This window comes from Rhincodon typus, chromosome 19 (genome assembly GCF_021869965.1).
Source record: "Rhincodon typus isolate 14 chromosome 19, sRhiTyp1.1, whole genome shotgun sequence".
In the NCBI taxonomy this organism is placed as follows: Eukaryota; Metazoa; Chordata; class Chondrichthyes; order Orectolobiformes; family Rhincodontidae; genus Rhincodon; species Rhincodon typus.
Genome location: NC_063350.1, coordinates 7,970,288 through 7,977,517, shown reverse-complemented (window position 1 = coordinate 7,977,517; position 7,230 = coordinate 7,970,288).

The following is a 7,230-nucleotide window of genomic DNA, read 5'->3' as shown; positions in this document are numbered from 1 at the left end:
TTGCAGTCCTTGAAAAATGAGGACAACTGAGATGTACAGGAGTGGAATGCCTCATCCTGGGAGCAGATGCGGTGGAGGCAAAGGAATTGGGAATAGGGGATGGCATTTTTGCAGTAAGGGGGAGTGGGAGGAGGTGTATTCTAGGTAGCTGTGGGAGTCGGTGGGTTTGAAATGGATATCGGTTTCTCGGTGGTTGCCAGAGATGGAGACAGAGAGGTCCAGAAAGGAGGGAGAGGTGTTAGAGATGGTCCAGGTGAAATTAAGGTTGGGGTGGAAGGTGTTGGTGAAGTGGATGAACTGTTCGAGCTCCTCGTGGGAGCATGAGGCAGCGCCGATACAGTCATCAATGTAACGGAGGAAGAGGTAGGGTTTAGGGCCGGTGTAGGTACGGAAAAGGGATTGTTCCACGTAACCTATGAAGAGACAGGCGTAGCTTGGGCCCATGCGGGTACCCCTGGCCAACCCCTTTGTCTGTAGGAAGTGGGAGGAATTGAAAGAGAAGTTGTTGAGGGTGAGGACAAGTTCGGCTAAGCGGATGAGGGTGTCAGTGGAGGGGGACTGGTCGGGCCTGCGGGACAGGAAGAAGCGGAGGGCCTTTAGGCCATCTGTATGGGGAATTCAGGTGTATAGGGACTGGACATCCATGGTAAAGATGAGGTGTTGGGGACCGGAGAATTGGAAGTTCTGGAGGAGGTGGAGGGCGTGGGTGGTGTCACGGATGTAAGTCGGGAGTTCCTGGACCAAGGGGGAGAAAATGGAGTCGAGATAGGTGGAGACAAGTTCGATGGGGCAGGAGCAGGCGGAGACAATGGGTCGACCAGGGCATTCAGGTTTGTGGATTTTGGGAAGGAGATAGAAGCGGGCGGTGCGGGGTTGGGGAACAATGAGGTTGGAGGCTGTGGGTGGAAGGTCACCTGAGGTGATGAGGTTGTGGATGGTTTGGGAGATGTTGGTTTGGTGGTTGGGGGTGGTGTCATGATCAAGCGGGCGGTAGGAGGAGGTGTCGGAGAGTTGGCGCCTGGCCTCGGCGATGTAGAGGTCAGTGCGCCATACTACAACTGCGCCTCCCTTGTCCGCGGGTTTTATGGTGAGGTTGGGATTGGAGCGGAGGGAGCGGGGGCTGCACATTCTGTGGGGGAGAGGTTGGAGTGGGTGAGAGGGGTGGAGAGGTTGAGGCGATTGATATCTCGACGGCAGTTGGAGATGAAGAGGTCGAGGGAGGATAGGAGGCCTTGGGGTGGTGTCCAGGAGGAGGGGGTGTGTTGGAAGCTGGAGAAGGGGTCAGTAGAGGGAGGGTTAGGCTCACGGTTAAAGAAGTAAGCGTGGAGGCGGCGGAAAAACTGCTCAATGTCCAAACGTGACCGGTATTCGTTGATGTGTGGGTGGAGGGGGACAAAGGTGAGCCCTTTACTGAGGACTGACCGTTCGTCCTCAGTAAGGGGGAGGTCTGGGGGGATGGTGAAGACTCAGCAGGGCTGGGTGTTGCTGTCTCCTCTGGAGCTGCTGGCTGTGGAGACGCTGGGCGGAGCGACGTCGGTGTCGGTGGTGGGCCGTGTGGCGTCGGCTGTGGGCAGCAAACCTGACTACCCATTATCTCCACCTGCTCCTGCCTCACCGAACTTATCTCCACTTATCTCGACTCCATTTTCTCCCCCTTGGTCCAGGAACTCCCTACCTACGTCCATGACACCAGCCACGTCCTCCACCTCCTCCAGAACTTGCAATTTCCTGGTCCCCAACACTTCATCTTTACCATGGATGTCCAGTCCCTATATACCTGCATTCCCCATACAGATGGCCTATAGGCCCTCCACTTCTTCCTGTCCCGCAGGCCCAACCAGTCCCCCTCCACTGACACCCTCATCTGCTTAGCCAAACTCGTCCTCACCTTCAACAACTTCTCTTTCAATTCCTCCCACTTCCTACAGACAAAAGGGGTGGCCATGGGTACCCGCATGGGCCCAAGCTATGCCTGCCTCTTTGTAGGTTACGTGGAACAATCCCTCTTCTGTACCGACACTGGCCCTAAACCCCACCTCTTCCTCCGTTACATTGATGATTGTATCGGCGCCGCCTCGTGCTCCCACGAGGAGCTCGAACACTTCATCCACTTCACCAACACCTTCCACCCCAACCTTAAGTTCACCCGGACCATCTCTAATACCTCTCCCTCCTTCCTGGACCTCTCTGTCTCCATCTCTGGCAACCACCTAGAAACCGATATCCATTTCAAGCCCACCGACTCCCACAGCTACCTAGAATACACCTCCTCCCACCCACCTTCCTGCAAAAATGCCATCCCTTATTCCCAATTCCTTCGCCTCCGCCGTATCTGCTCCCAGGATGAGGCATTCCACTCCAGTACATTTCAAATGTCCTAATTTTTCAAGGACCGCAAATTGCCCCCATCAGTGTTCGAGAACGCCCTCGACCGTGTCTCCCGCATTTCCCGCAACACATCCCTCACATCCCCTCCCCGCAATAACAACCAAAACAGAATCCCCTTCGTCCTCACGTACCACCCCGCCAACCTCCGGATCCAACACATCATCCTCCGACACTTCCGCCATCTGCAATCCGACCCCACCACCAAAGACATTTTTCCCTCCCCATCCTTATCTGCTTTCCGGTGGGACCACTCTCTCCGGGACTCCCTTGTCCGCTCCACACTCCCCTCCAGCCCCACCACACCCGACACTTTTCCCTGCAACCGCAGGGAAGTGCTACACCTGTCCTTACACCTCCTCCCTCACCCCCATCCCAGGCCCCAAAAAGACTTTCCACATCAAGCAGATGTTCACCTGCACATCTGCTAATGTGGTAATACTGTATCCGCTGTTCCCATTGTGGCCTCCTCTACATCGGGGAAACTAAGCGGAGGCTTGGGGACCGCTTTGCAAAACACCTACATTCAGTTCGCAATAAACAACTGCACCTCCCAGTCGCGAACCATTTCAACTCCCCCTCCCATTCCTCAGACAACATGTCCGTCCTGGGCCTCCTGCAGTGCCACAACGATGCTACCCGAAGATTGCAGGAACAGCATCTCATATTCCGCTTGGGAACCCTGCAGCCAATGGTATCAATGTGGACTTCACAAGCTTCAAAATCTCCCCTCCCCCTACCGTATCCCAAAACCAGCCCAGCTCGTCCCCGCCTCCCTAACCTGTCCTTCCTCCCACCTATCCCCCCCTCCCCCCCCAAGCCCCCCCCCCCTCTCCTCCCTACTAACCTCATCCCACCCCCTTGACCTGTCCGTCCTCCCTGGACTGACCTATCTCCTCCCTACCTCCCCACCTACACTCACCTCTCCTGGCTCCATCCCCGCCTCTTCGACCTGTCTGTCTCCTCTCCACCTATCTTCTCCTCTGTCCATCTTCTATCCTCTCTACCTATTTATTTCAGAACCCCCTTCACCTCCCCCATTTCTGAAGAAGGGTCTAGGCCCGAAACGTCAGCCTTCCTGCTCTTCTGATGCTGCTTGGCCTGCTGTGTTCATCCAGCTCTACACCTTGTTATCTCAGATTCTCCAGCATCTGCAGTTCCTGCTATCTCTGAAACCACAGCCATTGGAGTAGCTTGTTTCTAATTGTGGCTACCATAAGGACGTGGCAGGTTCAGCAGTTTATTCGCAAGAAGCGAACTTTCACAAATAACAAAGAACTTGAGTTTTGCTAATGATAAACACATGTTGCCAAAGATTTTTGCCTTGCACTTGCCAGGAAAAGTTTCCAGAAATGCCACTGTCAAATGAAAACAACATTTACACCACATGAAGAAAGAGTGCAGATTGATTGGCAACTTGGACTGTTTTCTCATACATTTGGAACAACAGAGGCCTTAGTGTATGTTTTTTTTTCATATGGTCTTATTTAGTTACTTCATAGCATTAAAACTTTGTGCATTGTGGATTAAATATTCTTAAATCTGCAGTGATGATTATTCCTGGAAATTCTTTATTTTACATAGAACACAGAACTGTACATCGCAGGAACGGGCCCTTCGGTCCACAATGTTGTGCCAAACATGACGCCAAAATAAACTAATCCCTCCTACCTGCTCATGGTCCATATCCCTCCATTCCTAGCATAGTCATGTGTTTATCTAAAAGTCCCTCAAACGCCCCTATCGTATCTGCCTCTACCACAACTCGCTGGGAGCACATTCCAGACTCCGACAACTCTCTGTGCAAAAAATGTTCTCCTCACATCTGTTTTGAACTTTCCCCCTCTCACCTTAAATGCATGCCTCCAAAGTCTTATAAAGCTGCAACATGACATCCTGACTCTTGTACTCAATTCTCCAACCAATAAAGGCAAACATGCCATTCTGAGGAAGGGTCACTGGACTCAAAACGTTAACTCTAATGTTTTCCTCACAGATGCTGCTCAACCTGCTGAGCTTTTCCAGCAACTTCTGATTTTGTAAGCATGCTTATCCACTTGTAGGCCACTTTCAGAGAGCTAAGGACTTGAACCCCAAGATCCTTCTGTTGTTCAGGATCCTGCAATTAACTGTATACTGTTCCTTACCATTTGATCTCCTGAAGTGCAGTATCTCACACTTACTTAGGGGAAGCGATGGCCTAGTGGTATTAATCCTGAGACCCAGATAACGTTCTGGGGACCTGGGTTCGAATCCTCCCATGGCAGATGGTGGAATTTGAATTCAATAAAATATCTGGAATTAAGAGTCTAATGATAACGATAAATCCATTGTCGGCCCTCAGGGGGAGAAACCCGTCTGGTTCACTAATGTCCTTTAGGGAAGGAAACTGCCATCCTTGCCTGGTCTGCTCTACATGTGACTTCAAACCCACAGCAATGTGGTTGACTCTCAACTGCCCTCTGGGCAATTAGGGATGGGCAATAAATGCTGCCTAGCCAGCAATGCCCTCATCCTGTGAATGAATAAAGATGAAGAATAAAGAAAACAAAACCTGGATTAAACTCCATCTGCCATTTCTCTGCCCATATTTGCAACGGATCTGTATCCTTTGACAACATCTACACTATCCACAACATCAGCAATCTTTGTATGATCTGCAAACTTACCAACTCAACCATCTACATTTTCATCCAAGTCATTTATACATATCACAAACAGCAAAGGTCCCAGTACGATCCCTGTGGAACACTACCAGTTACAGTCCTCCTGCCGGAAAAACACCCTTCTACAGGCAAGCCAATTCCAAATCCATGTGGCCAAGTCACCATGGATCCCATGCATCTTAATCTTCTGGATGAGCCTACCATGAGGGACCTTGTCCAAAGCCTTACTAAAATCCACGTAAACAACATCCACTGCTCTACCCTTATCAATCTCTTAAATCACAACCTCAAAAAATTCAATCAAGTTAGTAAGGCATGACCTGCCCCGCACAAAGCCATGCTGATTATCCCTAATTAAGCGATGTTTTTCCAATTGCATGTAAATCCTATTCCTAAGAATTCTCTCCAATAGCTCTCCAACCACTAACGTGCCCTGTAGTCTCAAACGCAGCCACAGAAATGCCAACTGTGCCCCGAATTAGTGAGTCTCCTACCACTTTCGCTCGCTTGGACTTTGCCTGACCCTGCTGTACAGCGAGCCAGTTGTGATGCCACAGGCCTGGCTGCTACTGTTATATTCCCCTGGGAGGCTATTTCACCTCCCCGCCACACCCCCTCCCCTCTCACCCAGCCCAACGGCATCCAAAAGAATATATCTGCTGGAGAGGGGAATAGCCACAGGAGACTCCCGGCACTACCTGGCTGCGTCTCCTAGCTACCTGTCTGACTGAACTGTCCACAACACAAGTTTATTGCAGAAAAATCCTTTCAGAGGTTCGACATTTTGCAGGATCCAAGGACAAAAAGTCAGACTTGGCCTTTGTTGCAATCCTTCACCACTCAATAACTCAAGGCGAAGTAAACTTCAACAGAGCTCATCCAGTAACAGTCCTTCCCTGTTTATTGTTGAGTACCAGCAGACACACAGACAGAATCCCATCCACTTGGATTACCATCAGATAAATCAAGTGATTTTCACCTGATGCCACTTCTTCCTGTTATCATGTTAATAGTTCAACTTGTGTCTTCTGAAAATTATACCATTTTCATAAGGGGGAGGCAATGGCCTAGTGGTATTATCACTGGACTATTAATCCAGAGACCAGATAGTGCTCTGGGGAACCCAGGTTCAAATCCTGCCATGGCAGATGGTGGAATTTGAATTCAATTTAAAAAAAATCTGGAATTGTCCATTGTCAGGAAAAACCCATCTAGTTCATTAATGCCCTTTAGGGGAAGGAAACTGCCATCCTTACCTGGTCTGGCCTACATGTGACTCCAGACCTACAGCAATGTGGTTGACTCTTAACTGCCCTCTGGGCAATCAGGAACAGGCAATAAATGCTGCCTAGCCAGCAATGCCCTCATCCCATGAATGAATTTTTTAAAAAAATTATCTGTCTGATTGGGCAGTAATGTGTTTCCACCACTCCCAAGAAAGCTTCCATCATTTTGCCAAACATTCTCCAACCTCCTGCTTACAATGCCAACCCACAAGGATACATTCCCGAACACTCCCATACTGCAACCATTCTTTTCCAATGTTCCCACGGCCAGCACCCATTCTCCAATCATCCCCGACATCCTGAGTTACATTTTTATTGAGATCGAGCTATGCTTGATTGCCACGTCTCAATCCAATGTTATGACAAGAGCCTCATACTCCAGAGACAACTCTCATGTGACCAGAGATTGAATTCTTAGTGGGTCACATTTATTTTTATTGACAGATGGACTGCAATATGTAAAGCATTGTCACCCTAACTGCAGGCAAGGTCATTCATCTGACTCTACCTCATCTCATCATCTGCTGAAGCCCTCCTCCATGCCTATATTTTATTAATTCTGGATTTACAGTACTCTGTTCAGTCTCCGATCTTCCACCATAAATTGCATGTAATGATAAACAGCAATTAGCTAACAACTGATTTAAGGGTGTGATTCTTTATACTGACAAGCACTATTGGGTTATAAAGCAATAAAACTTATTAGCTATACTTCCGAGTGTACTATTTCCACTTTGTAAATTAGTTGTGCCACTCCCTAATATGAGTCCATTAATAGCACTGCTGTCTGTGTCCTAACCGATACCAAGTCCTAGTCATCCATCAGCTCAATGCTCACTGACCTGTATTAGTGCCAGCTCAATTTTAAAAACCTCATTCTTGCTTTAAAATTC